The sequence below is a fragment of the Eleutherodactylus coqui genome, chromosome 4, assembly GCF_035609145.1.
Source record: "Eleutherodactylus coqui strain aEleCoq1 chromosome 4, aEleCoq1.hap1, whole genome shotgun sequence".
NCBI classification, from domain to species: domain Eukaryota; kingdom Metazoa; phylum Chordata; class Amphibia; order Anura; family Eleutherodactylidae; genus Eleutherodactylus; species Eleutherodactylus coqui.
In genome coordinates this window covers 197,179,515-197,196,484 of record NC_089840.1, presented here as the reverse complement: position 1 = coordinate 197,196,484, position 16,970 = coordinate 197,179,515, and the positions used below count along the sequence as shown (strand labels likewise).

At 39.6% G+C, this 16,970-nt stretch overlaps 1 protein-coding gene across 1 annotated transcript in view; it reads left to right on the top strand.

The window, feature by feature from the left end:
• The first annotated feature begins 4,745 nt into the window (after positions 1 to 4,745).
• The window catches only part of PITX3 (paired like homeodomain 3), an 83,790-nt gene continuing 71,565 nt past the window's right edge, over positions 4,746 to 16,970 (top strand). Inside the window, exon 1 of the mRNA XM_066598752.1 lies at positions 4,746 to 4,897. The gene's annotated coding sequence lies outside the window, so the exon portion shown is untranslated. The remainder of the gene's footprint in view (positions 4,898 to 16,970) is intronic.

Here is a 16,970-nt window from a genome sequence, read left to right as displayed (position 1 = left end):
GTGTGTGAGTGGTTGTTCATCAGTATTTTGCACTTGTGCAATTTTCCTGTCTGCATGCTGTTGAGAATTGGTACATACCTGTCATTGTATTTTTGTATCAGTATACTAGTAAGGGTGGACTCAAACGGGCATACGTGAAAAAACGCTTGCATAAGCGCAGCGCAATCGCGCTGTGAACAATACACTTTTGCACTAATTTTTGCACATTTTACTGTCATTTTTGCACTTGCAGGGCCATTTCACATGGGCACGGGACACAACGAACCCACTGACACCAAGAGGTTCTATTCTCTGAGCGTTGAGCACATATATTTTACGCGTGTAAAAACACGCGTAAATACAGTTGTCTTAAAAAAACATTAATATGGTTGCTGGCAGTGAGGTTTTGAATTGATGTCTTTTTTCTGTGATTTGTTTAAATTGTGGAATCCACACCTAAATTCGAACTAAATCATAGTGTGTGAGCATGGCATTAATTTACGTGCATGGTATGTGTGAACCTTCACTATAGAAGGTAAGGGCAGCACCATATGTATGAGTGACTAGCAAGAAACTTTTGTCAGAAAATCATTCAACAAGAGAAGTATCCAATATGCAAAATATTTCCTTTTTTTAGTCACCCATCCAAGTTAGGCCTATTTCACACAAATGTACCATGTTTCCCCAAACATAAGACCTACCTGATAATAAGCCCTACCATTAATACTCTACCCTACCCTGACTATATACTTACACTAGATTGGAAAAAAAGCAATACTCACATAGCCCTGGCGTAGTGGCATCCCGGTCCCTCGCGCTTGTCTCCGGCGCTGCAGCAGGCTGCTGTGTCCTCCCCATTGACAGCATTCTCTACCTGGTAACAGGGCTTTGAATAACCCGCCTCCATCAAGCGAGTGCTGTGATTGGATCATGAGCGCTGCTGGCTCAGCCGATCAGAGACGGCGTTAGATCGTTCACAGTCATTCAGTGAATGACATCACTGAATGGCTGTAATTTGGTTCATCGAGCGCCGGCTCTAATCCAATCACAGCAGTCGCTTGCTGGAGGGGGGTATTCAAAGCCCCCGTTACCAAGAAGAGGGTGCTGTCAATGCAAAAATTAATATAAGACAGTGTGCTATTTTCGGGGAAGCACAGTATTTGTGGGGGCATTTCCGCACGTTAAAAATTTGCATGCATAACGTGACCAAGCAATTCCTTTGATCTCAGTGACATCGTTCAGAGGAACGTGTTTTTTCAGTGCAAAATTCGTGTTTCTTGGACGCATCTTTTATACGGGACGTGGGTCTTGACCTATCTTTGGCTCTGTTACGCAGAAAGCTGCCCTGGACTTCTAAGGGCAGTAGAAAAGAAGGGAGGGCGAGGGAGTTAACCTGAGTACAACGCAAGGAAAAGAAGACAGCTCCACCTAAGGACTCATTCATACAAGAGAATTTGTGTGGCTAACTTACATGCACGAAGAAAGTGACTATTGGGACCAATGGTATTCTATGGAAACATTCAGACCAAGGAATTTTAGCCTTGCAAAAAAATCGCACCTAAAAAGATAGGACATCAGCAGCTGATATTCCCTGCTATGCGAAAATATAGGTCTTGACCTATCCTTGGTGCATAAAGTGCAGGAGTGTCCATAAACTCCTATCGGAGCTGGAAAAAAAGAAAGGGGGAGATAGTTTAGCTGTACCGCTTAACCCAGAAGCACTGTATCCCCGCAGGGATGAAGGGAAGCCCCGCCGCGAGAAACCCCTTTATCTGTAGGGGAATCCCTTAATCCCCGCTGTGGGGGGAAATCGCTTTATCTCTGCTGTGGGAAAAATCCCTTTATCCCCACTGCAGGAAAAACTCTTCATCCCCGCTGAGATGAAGAGAGCCCCCGACCATGAAGGGAAGCCCCTGGGGAACCCCCTTTATTGAGGCTTCCCTTCACTGGAGAGAAAGAGATGAAGGGAAGCCCCAGGGGACCCACTTCATTTCCCCAAGGGTTCCCTTAATCACTGGGACTCCACTTTATTCCAGTGGGGCTGCAGGGATTCCCCAGCAGCGGAGAATCCCTCCAACCCTGCTGCTGGGAAATTCCTCCAGCTGTGCTGCTGGGGAGTCTCTTCATCTCCCCTGCAGGGGAACTGCTTCAGCTGCACTGAGATGAAGGGAGCTCCAGCAATGAAGGGAGCCCCCGTGGGGGGGGGGGGGAGATGAAGGGAAGCCCCTTCATCTCTCTCTCCAGCCGCGCATATTTTCAGTCCCTCCCGTTCGTCGTGGAAAGATAGCAGCTGAAGCTCAGGACCTCAGTGCGGTAAAACCATCTGAAAGAAAACATTCAGACAATTTTTCTGAAGCTAGAGTTGCGGATTTTTTTGCGCAGCTAACAGCTGTGTGAATTCCACGCCCGTGTGAATGATCTCTAATTAGGCATTTTATTTTAGTTCCGAGCATTTCTCACGGTTGTTACTTGCAATTGGTTCAATGTGTTTTTTGACCAGCATGCGGTGTAAATGGCTTTAAATATGCCAATTACAATCAAAAGTCGAGCTTAGTAAAAATTCATTCATGCATAAATTCATTCCGTACGGGTGACCGTATTTATGCATCCGTTTGTGTGAATAAGCCCTTATACTCATACTAGTGAGAAATCTTCTGTGAAAGCCACCACTTTTTTGCAGAGCATTTTCTGAACGTCCTAATAGCTATATGGATTGCCTGCATGATGTGAATTGGTTCTTGACAGCCCTTTCATCTGCATCGCATTGTAGTTCGTCGATTTTCCATGCAGAATCTGCAACACATATTATCAGATTGAACTTGCGCTAACTTATTCCTCTTGAAGTGATCTTACAGGAAAGAATAGTGTATCTGCAAAAATGTAGAAAGGGCAAAATTGGTTTGGCAGAGTATCAGAGGAACCCTGGGTTGGCCCAGGCTCTCATATGACAATGGTGATTTCCCGAGGGGTTGAAGCCAGGTTGGGCCACCAGTTCCCCACCCCCACACAACCTATGCACAGGATCTGCACATATTGGGTGAATGGGAGTTTACCCATTTCTGCCCACAGCATTCTTCATGTACTTCAGTGGAATCATGGCTACAGGCAAACATGGCCACCTTTCTTTTGAAGTGTATGGAGAACGCAGAGACGTGTAATTTGTGAATGAGGATCAGGTAATATATACATGTATCTGTATAGTGGGCCCCCAGAATTAATTTTACTGGCGAGCCCTGTGCAACCCAGCCTGACACTAGATGTGTTCTGCATAGGTAGAGGGTGAGCTCTGAATAGTTTACTGTAGTGGACCAAGTACCAGACAAGAGTTTGTCCTTTGAAGTGCCTGTGATTATGATCACTAGAAAGTATAGGATTGCTCTATTGAGCCAAAAATAAAAGCCCAAATCATTAGGCCAGGCTCAGAGGAGCGTAATTTAATAGCGTATTATAAAACGCATCACATGCATGTACTTGTGATTTTCATGTTCGCGAAATAAATGCAAGTTTTTCCAAAAGTTTTCAATGGTAAAAATCACATTGCACACGCATGAAATTGCACAGCATGTGAGTGCGATGCAATGTTTTAAAGATCCCATAGGAAATAATGAACGATTCCTTACGAGGAATTTCAATTTCTTCTCTCAGACGAATGTGTTTTTATGCGCAAAATATTCACACAAGAAAAAATAGGACCTACTCGATCTTTTTCAGCTGTTTTTTTTTATACGGCGCGTAAAAACATAGGCCTTGCCCTATCTTTCGCCATGATACGCTGCAAGCTCCCATAGACTTCTATGGCAGCTGAAAGAAAAGGGAGGAGGAGGGAGCTACCCTGCGTACAACGCTGAGAAAAGAAGACGGCTTGCCCTAATTAGGCATTGTCATTCCGAACATTTTATTCCGATCATTGGTTGTCATGGCTTCAGCGTGTTTTTTTACATGCACACAGCAGCGCCACATATGAATGGAATTGAATACGCTAATTAAGATCGGAACTCAATCGGGTCAAAAAAGTATTCATGTGAATATACGCTGCATACGGGTGAACGTGTAAACACATACAGTCATGTGAAGGTACCCTAACACACCTGAGTTGAGTCCATATGGCTATCAGAAGGATCGTGTGCATCAAATTCAGCCATATGAATGTACTCTTGTACTGCTCTGTATTGTAATGATGGCACCCTTTCATCAGTGCCATTGTTGTTAAACTATTGATGTTTGGGAGGAGGGTAAGACTTAGTACATGAACAAACAAGGCTTAGATTGTGGCATATGTTATGTTATATATTATGAATAAACACAACTTGTATATTCACCTTCATTTTTGTCCCAAAAATGATGCAGAAGCATCTATGTGAGTGCAAAGGTAAAGCACTAGTGACTCCCTGCTTCAACCATGGCTCTAGTAAAAGGGTCCTTTACTGAAATCCATGCCTACATCAGTACCTGTATCTATATCTGCACATGTATCAGTACCTCCTTACAGGCTGGATAATATGAAGAAGTGTATATAGATCACGGGACGCTGATTTAAATGTCTATGGCTTGCTCAGCTGACTTTACATTAGGGGTTGTGACAACAAGGACAGTCATGTCAATGAGGACGTCGTCCATTGGGATTGGCCAGTAGCAGCGTGTGGGTGCGGCAGGCAGAGCACAGCTGGATGGGGAGCATCTGGAGGGGGCGGCTCAGGCTGCAGGGCTCATTGGCTGAGGCTGGGGGCGCCTGCTGCCTGCAATAAAGTGAATGGCACAAGTGAATGGGAGCTAGACGCCTGGAATCTCTGCTCTGCATGAGAGATACAAGCTCAGCCAGGTCCAGGGAGCCCAGGAAAGCAGGGAAGGACTTACCTACCCCCAATAAATCAGCTCCACCAGTCCAGGGATTACACCAGGAAATCTTCTTCTTAGCCCTGTAAGTCACTATCATTTATTATACCCTATGGGGGAGCTGTATATAACTCTGAAGAACATAGGAACACGTGTTCCTCTAGCATCTAACCCTGATAATGAGAAACCCCCATATGTGACATATACAGTATATGTAATATATGCATATTAGAACATATGTTATAACTAGATCCTATATGTGTGCATATCTATAAATATGTATAGCATATGTAGTGAGGCAGTGGCACAGTATACACTGTATATCAATCTATAGAACATATGCACAAGAGTTCTTAGAACATCTCATTCTATTATGTATGTGATATATCATCGTTCCGTGACATAAGGCATACTGTTTTTTTAGCTGCTACATATCAGGGTTATCTTGTGAACTATTTGTCTTTTAAAGGATATTAATAATTAATAACAATAGTTATATAATAATCATTCCAGAAATTCCTAGTTTAAGATGAAGCCATGACTGATCAGTCTATAGGGGTTCAGTGAGGGGTCCCTGTGCAGAAGTGGAGGCTTGTGTCTGTAGACAGCTGCGGGAGGGATGATATTTATATAGAGATCTGGCTCTTGTTTACACCAGAAGTGAACAATTCTTGGGCTGCACAGAAAACTGTTTATGTGGGAACTAGTTATGGACAAGACAGAAAATCTCGAGTTTTCCTGGTTGGAAAAAGCAGAACACAAAAAAGCAAAGCAAATGACAAAAGTAGTCCATAAGTTCTTTAAGTTCTTATATGAGAGCCAATGGAGTGCTTTACTACGGATTCTGGAACATAACTAATTTTGTCGCAAATGTAAAGAATTCTGACACAACTTTAAGATGTTTAATTAAAAGTGCTGTGAGAAAATATAACGAATTTTGACAGAATTCTGCCAGGAAGGATCATTTACGGAATCAAATAGCATTTTATTGTCTGCACTCCTATTGTATAATATAACTAGGTTGGCTGAGATAATGTGATAGTTATGGAAGTACAGTTTCCTCTGCTATATGTCAGCTTTTCTGTACATTTCCCTCTGCTATATGTCTGCTCTTCTGTACATTTCCCTCTGCTATATGTCTGCTCTTCTGCACATTTTCCTCTGCTATAGGTCTGCTCTCCTATACATTTCCCTCTGCTATATGTCTGCTCCTCTGTACATTTCCCTCTGCTATTTGTCTGCTCTTCTGTACATTTTCCTCTGCTATAGGTCTCCTCTCCTATACATTTTCCTCTACTATAGGTCTGCTCTCCTATACATTTTCCTCTGCTATAGGTCTGCTCTTCTGTACATTTTCCTCTGCTATATGTCTGCTCTGCTGTACATTTTCTGCTTATTAGAGATGTGTTTACAGTACTGGCTATAACAGCTGCAGTATTGAAAGATCTCCCGGCAGCTGCTGCGGGCTGACATGCCAGGAGAGCTGAGAACTCCGGAGAGCCCGGCTGTAGCCATACACCGCCTCCTATACTGGGTATATATTATATACACATTCTGCACTGGGCAAAATCAGCCTTGCTAGAAATATAGCAATATGTTTACTATATTTATATATAGGAGGACAAAAATGATGTGCTCCCCTGTTAGCCAGAAAAAGCATTGTAATATTAAATACTCTTGTATAAAAATGACAAATATATTATTATAGAGGTGATACCTTTATTGGCTAACCAGAAAAAATATTTTTGCAAGCTTTGGAGGCTACGTAATGCATCTTTATCAGGCTCATCAATAAAGGTATCACCTCTAGAATACTTTTGCCTTTTTAATATAAGCGTATTTAAGATTACAGACGCATATAGGAGGGCAAAAGTAAATAAATCATTTTGAAGCTATATAAAAAGTGTTAGTATGTTATATTATATTACTTTAAACTGTATCTTCTATAGTTTCCATGTACACACGTAACTAATTAAGTAAATGGATATAAATGAATATATCACAAGCACTTATGAAGTAGGCAATCTCTATAAATGTAAAATATAGCTAAAGAAGCAATCTCTAGAGGTGTAAAAGATAGATAAATAGATTATATAAGTATCATATAAGTATGACAAGATGTGAGACAGAAGATAGACAAGACATATATATATATATATATATATATATATATATATATATATATATTATAAGTCACCACCTCAAAACAGATAGTGATATAATAATGTTAATATATGATGCACAACACACATTTAGCGTAAATATATCTAAGTAAGGAAGTTGTGTGATGTAAAATTTGGAATCGGAGGAAGAGGGACTGATATTATTTGTCTTTCTGTATCCCCGCTATGTTGCATTCTGCTGTATTTTATATATATATATATATATATATATATATATATATATATATATATACACTTGGTCTGCAGCTGTGAGTCTGGGCTCCCTTGGGATGTTTGCAGAGAAGTGCTGGGGTTTGGGGTCAGTATTGTATGTACATGGTTGTGGGATTGGGCACACCTGTCACTTAGAAGCCCCTTGGACGATTTATGAATGCTTCAGGAAGGAAATGCTGGTAAAATCTACTCTGAGATTTTCATGATTTAACAGGAACCAGACTGTAGCCTGGGATTACCACCCATGGATAGCAGGCAGCATACTGTATGGTACAGTATTTACAGGCCCCTGCTCCCAGTCATCAGTCACTAGGAACATCCATAATATAGAGTCACTTCATCATGCACACTTATTTCTTATATTAACTCTTTAGCACTGCGCGTCTACCAGCTGTGTGGTCCAAAAGGAGTGGTGTTAATTCTAACATGGGGTCAACTCCAGTAGTCATTAATCCCCTTTGTAAACTCTTAGGACATATCATGGGCACTTTGATTTTAATTGAAATCTCAAAGTGCTATCTATCTATCTATCTATCGCGAGTTTTTATGTACATATAATATATCTCAAAGTGATATATATATATATATATATATATATATATATATATATATATATATATATATATATATATATATATATATATATATATATTTCTTTTTACTGCACTGGGTCACACATTATCTGTGATATGATGTGCTCTATGGTGTACTTTCAAGTATACATTGTTTTCTTTTTGTCATCCATCTGATTGTGAAATTGTAATTTGGATAGCAGATTGTTTATCTCTGGACATTGGTGGTGTAGATCAGCCGATCTAGTTCTATCCTCTCAATCATTTATGTGTAGATCTCAGTGCAATCTGTGGTCCACTACATATTATAGAAGGCTGTATATACTATATCTTCATCATTATTTGAGCAATTCCCAATCCCACCCAGACATTCCTTGTAACACCCATATAATAAAATATGATAACATTTCTCCAGTGCTGAGATCCGGCAGCCGACATCTGATAGTCCACAGGTCGGGCAGTTCTAGATACATTAGTAATGGGCAAGTCATATAATAATCTGGGGGAGTGCAGATTTCAGCATCCGCCACAATATAAAGTTTTGTGCTGAAACAAAGGCTGGATGTGCTGCGAGTTCAGCTCTGGTCACCGCAGAGAAGTGACAGCTGCAGGTGCCGCTCTCACCCGGGGCCCCAGGGGCTCATGGAAAAAACGCGCAAGCATTATCCACACTGCCAGCTAGATCTACTCAGGACCTGGCCGGCTGATCTCTGCTTCCCGATTGTCCCAGAACACATGATTTATACGGGATTATGATAGTCAATATAAAGGTTACATAATACCCAGAATATTAGTAATATAACCAATGTACAAAGGACTGATAGTATTACGCATCGTAGCTGGATATAAAACCATACAGTAATTATAATAACTGTAAACATAACATCACAGCATATGGTAAGGTAGTAATAATCGCTATGGATGGGAAACATCAAAAGCAAGTTCTATATTAACTGCTGCTATTAACAATATTCATGATAATCCTGGTAAAATAACATCACCGCCTAGGACAAACAGGATGCTAATAATTTATAGAAAACACCTATACGCCTCAAAGTACTTTAGATCTGCATATATAAGATATTGGTTGGTTACCGGCTCACACAGCTTTATGTGTAGTACCCTATTTAGCTAAAAGATGTGTACCACTGTACAGAAAAAGTAGTTTTCTTTACCTTTTGTGTTACCCCTGTTTCCTCAGTTTGTAAGCGCTTGCAAGTATTCATTCCTATTGTTTATTGGTCTAATCTTCTGTGTACTACCTAATTTTGGATTTAAATGTTCCCTTTGATTGGTAAAGCGCTGCAGGATATGTTGGTAGTACAGTATTGTGCAAAAGTTTTAGGCAGGTGTGGAAAAATGCTGCAAAGTAAGAATGCATTGAAAAAATAGAAGTGTTGATTTTTTTTGTCAATTAACAAAATGCAAAGCGACTGAACAGGAGGGAATAAATCAAATCGGTATTTAGTGTGACCACCCTTTGCCTTCAAAACAGCATCAATTCTTCTAGGTACACTTGTACACGTTTTAGAAGGAACTCGACAGGGAGCTTGTTCCACACATTTTGAAGAACAAAGCACTGATCTTCTGTGGATGTAGCTTGCTCAACTCCTTCTGTCTTTTCATGTAATTCCAGACTGACACAATGATGTTGAGATCAGGGCCCTGTGGGGGCCATATCATTACTTCCAGGACTCCTTGTTCTTCTTTAGGCCACCTTCACACATACAGAATCTACTGCAGAATTTTTGCTAGCAGAATCATTTGAGAAATTCCATAGTGTTTACAGTACAGGCCAAAAGGCAAAATTTTTCTGCTGCGAGAAATTTCAAAAAGCACTGCGGATTAGGAATCCATTGCATGCCTATTTATGCAGCAGATTTTCACCATAGAAATCAATGAAAAACATAAAAGCTGCACCAAAATCCGCAAATACACTTTTGAAGCACTTCCACTCTGGAAACTGCTTGGAAATCTGCATTTGTTGATGTTTGAAAATGAAGTTTCCCAGTAAGAATTTTGTGCAGGAAGTACTTCTATCATATCACAAAAACACAACACATTTTGCAGCAGAAAATCTGCATATAAAAACACAGGTACATATGCAAAATCTGCAACAAAAATTGCAGCCTATTCTGTAAAGCTTGTTAACTGGCCATCTGCAGAAAAGCAACAGAAATTCCACAGCTCAGACGTGTGAGGGTAGCCTAACGCTGGAGATAGTTCTTAATGACTCGCTGGATGTTTGGGGTAGTTGTCCGGTTGCAGAATAAATTTGGAGTCAATCAAACACCTTCTCTTTTTGAAAAAAATGTTACTTTTGCAACATTTTTTTCCACACCTGGCTAAACCTTTTGCACAGTATTGTATATAAGTGAAGGAAGGGTTAATATAATTAAGGTTATAAAATGACAGATCACACTCCTACTAATATACTATACAGGCAGACTAGACATTTCAAAGTTAATAACAATTTTTTTTTTCTTTGCAATGATTGCACTTCATCCTTTATAAATGAAAATATTAGAATTATCATGGCAATGAAATTATTAGAAAGATGAGTATTGGAGTCACAGTGGGAGAAGTACATCAATGACACATGGCTGAATGGGGGTGAGATGATTCCATAGTTGATCCGAAAAGATATTCCTGGGATCTTGTTGCAGGAGGTGACACTGGGGTTATATATTTGGAAATAGACACAGTTCTATATCATACAACATAAGAAAGTATGTATTCCTTATTTGCAGGCAGTAGATACTGTAACACGTTTCCATTTGTAGAGTCACACAGCATCAGATACACAGCAGATTTAAAGTTCTGTGTAGGTAAAAACATTACACTCGAATATATTAGATTCGATTTTGATATAAAGCTAAACTTGATGATTTAACACGTGTATATCTTGTCTATATTGTAATTGGTTTTGATATAACATTACACTACATTGTCTAATATGTGTGGATATTATATCACTGTGTTGGACACTTATAACAAGTTTATATTTGTGTCAAGTATTACACTGTTCTGGACACTGTTACAACAGCTTCACATTGATATGTATAGTGTTATTAAGTTAATATTTTATTATGATATAATCGTTTACTAAATATTGTTGAAACGTATCAGTGTGTCATACTGCAGTTTTCTTGCGTGGACTACCAGTGTAATCAGTACCATTAGGTCAGGCTTATATTTGTGTGCATGATGTAGCATTGTACTGGATACTGTTATAAAAGCTTGCCTACATCGTGTATAATACAACCTTGCACATGTGTACATGATGTTCAATATGAAAAGGTCTCTATATACTGTATATGTATTCACTAACTACTGATATTTAGAACTGGTTAACCCTGCAATAACTGTTAGAATGTATAATGCTCAACAAGATATATGTTATGCCAGTCAGATTGATCCTATAACGGGTTTCTATTCAGATACCATTATAATAGGTGGATATACTTGTGTGCGGTCTTATAGTGCACCGCATTCTGTTACACATATTTACATTTGTATACATGATATAACGTTGCATTGAAAACTAATAAGGGGAGGTTTATGTATATGAATAATAATATGTTTATATCTGTTGATAAAGCTTATATCTGTCCGTGGTATTATACTGCACTTGATACTATTGAAACAGGTTTATACTTCTTTTCATAGTGTAACAATACAATGGACATTATAGTTTGTGGTATAATACTCCAGTTCATACTTTACAGCAGGTTTTTGTGTATGAAGCAAGAATGCACTAAATACAGTTATATCAGGCTTGTATTTGTGTATCTGAATAGCACATTAGATACTATTACATCGGGCTTATGTTTGTGTGTATGAAATAGTAAACTGGATGGTATTATATCAGGCTTATATTTGTATATCTGAAGTAATAGTACACTGGATACTATTATAGCAGGTTTATATATGTGTGTATGAATTAATAACATATTGAATATTATTATATCAGGTTTATATTTGTGTCTATGAAATAATAGTGCACTGGATACTATCATGAGATGTTTATATTTAGGTATATGAAGTAATGGCACACTGGATACTATAATATCAGGTTTATATTTGTGTGCATGAAGAAATAGCACACTGGATATTATTATATCAGGTTTATATCTGTGTGAATAAAACAGCACACTGATATTATTATTATTATTATAGTAGGTTTACATTTGTGTATATGAAATAATAGTGCACTGAATATTATAAGTTATTATATGTTTATAGTTAGGCATATGAAGTCATAACACACTGGAAACTATAATATCAGGTTTATATTTGTGTATATGACGTAATAGTACACTGGATATTATTATATGAGGCTTATATTTGTGTATATGATGTAATAACACACTGGCTACTATAAATAACTGGTTTATATTTTGGGTAATGAGGTTATAACACACTGGATATTATTATATCAGATTTATATTTGTATGTGTATAAAGTAATACGGCACTGGATAGTGTTATGAGAGGTTTATATTTGTGCATATGGCATATCAATGCAACAGATACTATTTTAACAGGTTTACAGTATACTTTATAATATCATAATGCTATATCTGTGTATAGTGAAGCATTGCTTTGAACATTATCTTATATTTGTGTGTATGGTTCAGCAGTGCACTGAAAAAGTTTTAAGACATAAAACTTGTGGGTGTAATATAATATTGCAGTGGATAGTATTATAACAAGGTACTTCAATGTATAACTTACCTTTCACTTGTGTATAATAAAACTATTTTCATGGCTGCATAACTTTAAAAGAATATGACTTTTATATAGTATACAAGGAATGTGATCTTCTTGCTGGAATTATTAATCCATCTCTTCTACAAAGATGCCACTTATGTCTTGTGAGCATCATGTTTTATTGCATGCAGTGCTTATTTAGATATGGAATCTACAGGGCATCAGTGCTATATTGTGTAGATCATGTTTTTCTCTTAACTGTAAATGGAGATCAGTATTAGTTAGAATATTGTGTAACATGTATGTAATAACTTGTCAGCACTAGGCAGTCTACATTAGATGACAGAAGTTTCTTGGAAATGGAGAGCTCGGTAGTCACAGGATTGCTTATTGGATGACCTGTCTACATATAAACATGTGTAATGATAGATCCACTGATAAATTAAGACTGGGTACATATGCATCCTCTGCTACCAATGTGTCACAGTATAAAGCATTCACTAATCTCCCTGCTGAGCTGGTTTATTTGATTTGCAGCTCTTTGACAAAGTGGAAGAAAAGGATTGTGGGATAGCCCTTTTGATTTGACAAGTCAATGCCCGGGATAAGGCCCATTTACATGAAATGAATGTTGCTCAAAATTTGCTCAAGCAAATGAGTGTGCGATAATCGTTATATCTAAATGTGAGCCATCATGCACTTTTTTGTCCGCTTTCTGTTTGTCACTCAGTTTCAGCTTGCATAAAAATCATCGCTGGCTCGCTTACTTCTCGTTACATCTAAACGCTCCCCGATCAGTGTTTTCCATAGAAATATGAGCACTGAACAAGAAGTGAACAATTCTCAGCGGTGATCAACCTGTCTAAACATTCTGCACAAGCGTGAACAATTAGCGGTGACATCACTCGTTTGTGCACTCATTCAAACGTGAATTGTCCTGTGTAAAATGGGCAATACATTTTCCTTGGCAGGAATGATAAATCATTGCTCATGTACTGATTTCATTAAAGGGTTTATATGAGAGTAGAAAAACATTGGTTCATCCTTCCAGGAATAATGTCAGTCTCTCTCATAGGTTGTGCTTGCTATTGTAACAAAGCTGCATTTACAAACAATTCCTTTAAAGAGACCCTGTCACCTACTTTTTGGAGTGTAAGGTACAATACGTCACTAAAAGGGTTCCTGACCACGACTTTAGGTGCAATTAGATGGAACAATTATCATTCCAAAATTCGTTCAAATGAACCAAAGTGAACCATAATCATTCAGTTTATACATGAGCCAAGACTGAACGACAAACGAGAATCATGCGCTTCTCATTCGTCGTTCAGTTTAAGCCAGCATAAAAATCATTGAACGATAAGTGAACGAGAAATTCACGATTCCAAATTATGATTTGCCTGTCTAAACAGGCTTCCCGAGCCTGAAGAAGCTGGTGATGACGTCACCAGCTCGTTCAAACAAGAATTGTGAGGTTCTCGTTACGTGTAAACAGAGAATAAAAATTGGTGTTTTGCATTTTTCTACTCAAAATCTGCACTCCAACCCAGAAGTTTGCTCATAAGTAGTGCTCCTATTGTCAGCCCTTTACAAGTAGTCGGTGGTACATAATGTAATCCAGAGATCCCCGCCCATCTCCCTCCAATAACAGCCACCCTGCTAACTATGTCACCAACAGGGACACTACAAATCCTGTACAGTGAGTCATCAGCTCCGAATCATTGCGCTTTCATAAATGGATCAACAGGTGATGGTGTCTGCTGGGTACCAGTATTTACGCTACATTTGACATGGCTTCATAAATCAATCTGCGTATGTCTGAGATTTGAAGACAAATAGCACTTTGACGTTGCAGTCCAGAGAGGGGGCATGGGCGGGCTAGGACCTGAAAAAAATGAATATGCATTACAAGGGCAGAGCAGAGTGAAAGAAAGGGTGTCAACAGAGGAATGATTGACAGGAACTTTATGGCCAAATTACTAGCAAACAGGGGTGGGAATTAAAAAAGTAAATGTATTGCAGCGCTCCTCGTCTCTCATAGAACTACAGGTTTAGTGCAGCTTGGGGAGTAAAACTAGCTGACAGATTCCCTTTAAGATCATACTTTTTCTATATACATTTGACAATTTAATTTTTAAGATATTTCTATACGCACAGGGGACTTCGAACATTATTTTTAATACATAATACATTGTCTGATCAATTTAAAAAAAAAAAGTATCAGTCGCGAATGATCATTTTACCCATTTATGTGAACTTTTCATTAAGTGAAAAATAGCTTAAAGGCCATCTACATACGGGCTGTAAATGCTGTGGATTTTCTGCTGGCGGAATCACAGTGGACATTCACCAGCGTTTACAGCACCAAACTGCAGTACTTTTAGAAGATGCTGCTGTTTCCAAATCCGCAGTATGTCAACTTATGCTGTGCATTTATGCTGCGGAATTCAACCCTTGCAATATAAGGGCAAAAACAGACGAGTGCTTGCGCTATTACGCTCTGTAGTGGCAAGCATATTAGCACATGAACTAGTTTATTTTTTGACTATTCAAGCTCCGCGCAAGAGCACATGAGTTTGAAGAAAAAAAAATGGGATGATAGGTCCCGCCCTATCTTTCTTGCATGTAGTATGAATCCCGATAGTGGAAACAAAACCATTGAAATTAATGATTTGATTTTATCCTGATTTTCACAGGACAAAAACAGGTCATTCTGTTTAAGCCCTAAGGGCTTACTCACATGGGCATATATCGGCCGGGTTTTCACGGCCGGCCGATATATGCTGCCCTTCTGATGCATTGGTTTACAATGCATCAGTGAACAGGGGCGTATATGCAAGGGGTTAAAGCGCCCGGTCAGGCGCTTCTACGCCACCGCTGCTGCCAGCTGCATAGACTCCTATGGGAGACAATGACAGCTGCCAGAGAAGGGAGGTGGGAGGGAGTTTAGCAGCATGACAACTAAACTACCTCCCCTTTCTCTTCTCCACTCCGCCCCTTCCTGCTGTTTGCAATGGGAGGGCCGGGGGCGGCCTCCACACCCCTCCAATTGCAAACAGCGACAAGGGGCGGAGATGGGGTGGGAGCTCAGCACACTAGCTCCCACCTGTCCTTGCACAGAAACGGTGAGGGGGAGGGAAGAGCTTAGCTGTCTTTCCCTGCCTGACAGCATATATGCCTAGCCCTGCACCCCTAAGGGCTTATTCACACGAGCGTATATCGGCCAGCGTTTTCACGCTCGGCTGATATACGCTTCCATCTAAGCAGCTCCCCCTTCCCTCCCCCTCACCGGCTCTCTGCCTCTCTCCTCCCCTCTGGCTGTCTGCAATGGGAGTGGGCGGGGCGGAAGTGGAGCTAAGCTTCTGCCTCCTCCCTGCAGCCAGCAACGGGAGTGGGCGGGATGGAGCAGAACTTAGAACTTGGAACTTAGTGGGTTCTATTCGCTGCGTATTGTGTGTGCAAATTTTTTGTGCACAATATGTTGTGCAAAACATCCATGTGAATCTATAGGTGCGGATTTGGCTTGTGCAATTTTGCATTGGAAGGCCTGCAGCAATTCTGCTACCTGTGTAGGTGGCATTAACCCCTTATGGTTGTGGCTCTTTTAATTTTTTTGTTGATTTTTGGTTTCTCTTCCCCACATTCAAGGAATCTTAACTCTTTATTTTACAGCCAACATAGCTGCTTTTTGCGGGACGAGTTGTATTTTTCAATGGTACTATTTAATGTATCATATAATGTTCTGAAAAACTTAAAAAAAATTCTAAGTAAAGTGAAATGGAGCAAAAACACAATTTTGCCATCTTTTGAGGGAGATCTTGTTTTTATGGTACACACAGTGTGACAAAACTGACATGATAACTTTATTCTGTGGGTCAGTATGATTGTGATGATACAAAATGTATTTAGATTTTTTTGCTGCACTAGTTTTTATAATTATTTTTTTCTGTTGCCATCTTCTGACCACTATAACCTTTTTTTATCTTTCTGTCGCTAGGGTTGTGGAGGGGCTTGTTTTTTGCGGGACGACTTTTGTTTTTATTTGGTATAATTTTGAAGTATTTATAACTTTTAGGACTTATTCACATGAGCGTATATCGGCCGGCGTTTTCACAGCCGGCCGATATACGCTACCATTGATGCACAGGCTCGGCATATATGGCAGCTTAGCTAGTGTGCTGAGCTCCCGCCCCCTCTCCGCCCCTTGCCACTGTTTGCAATGGGAGGGGGCGAGACAGGGTGGAGCTTAGCTCTGCTAAACTCCCTCCCACCTACCTTCTCCAGCCGCTGTCATTGGCTCCCATAGAAGTCTATGGCAGCGTCCGCAGTCCTGCCAGGAAGATAGTTCCAAGACTATCTTTTACACTATAGGAATACGCCTGTGTGATCTGATGCATTGGAATCCAATGCATCAGATGGTAGCATATATCGGTCGGTCGATACCCTCGTGTGAATAAGTCCTCAGATAGCTTTTTATA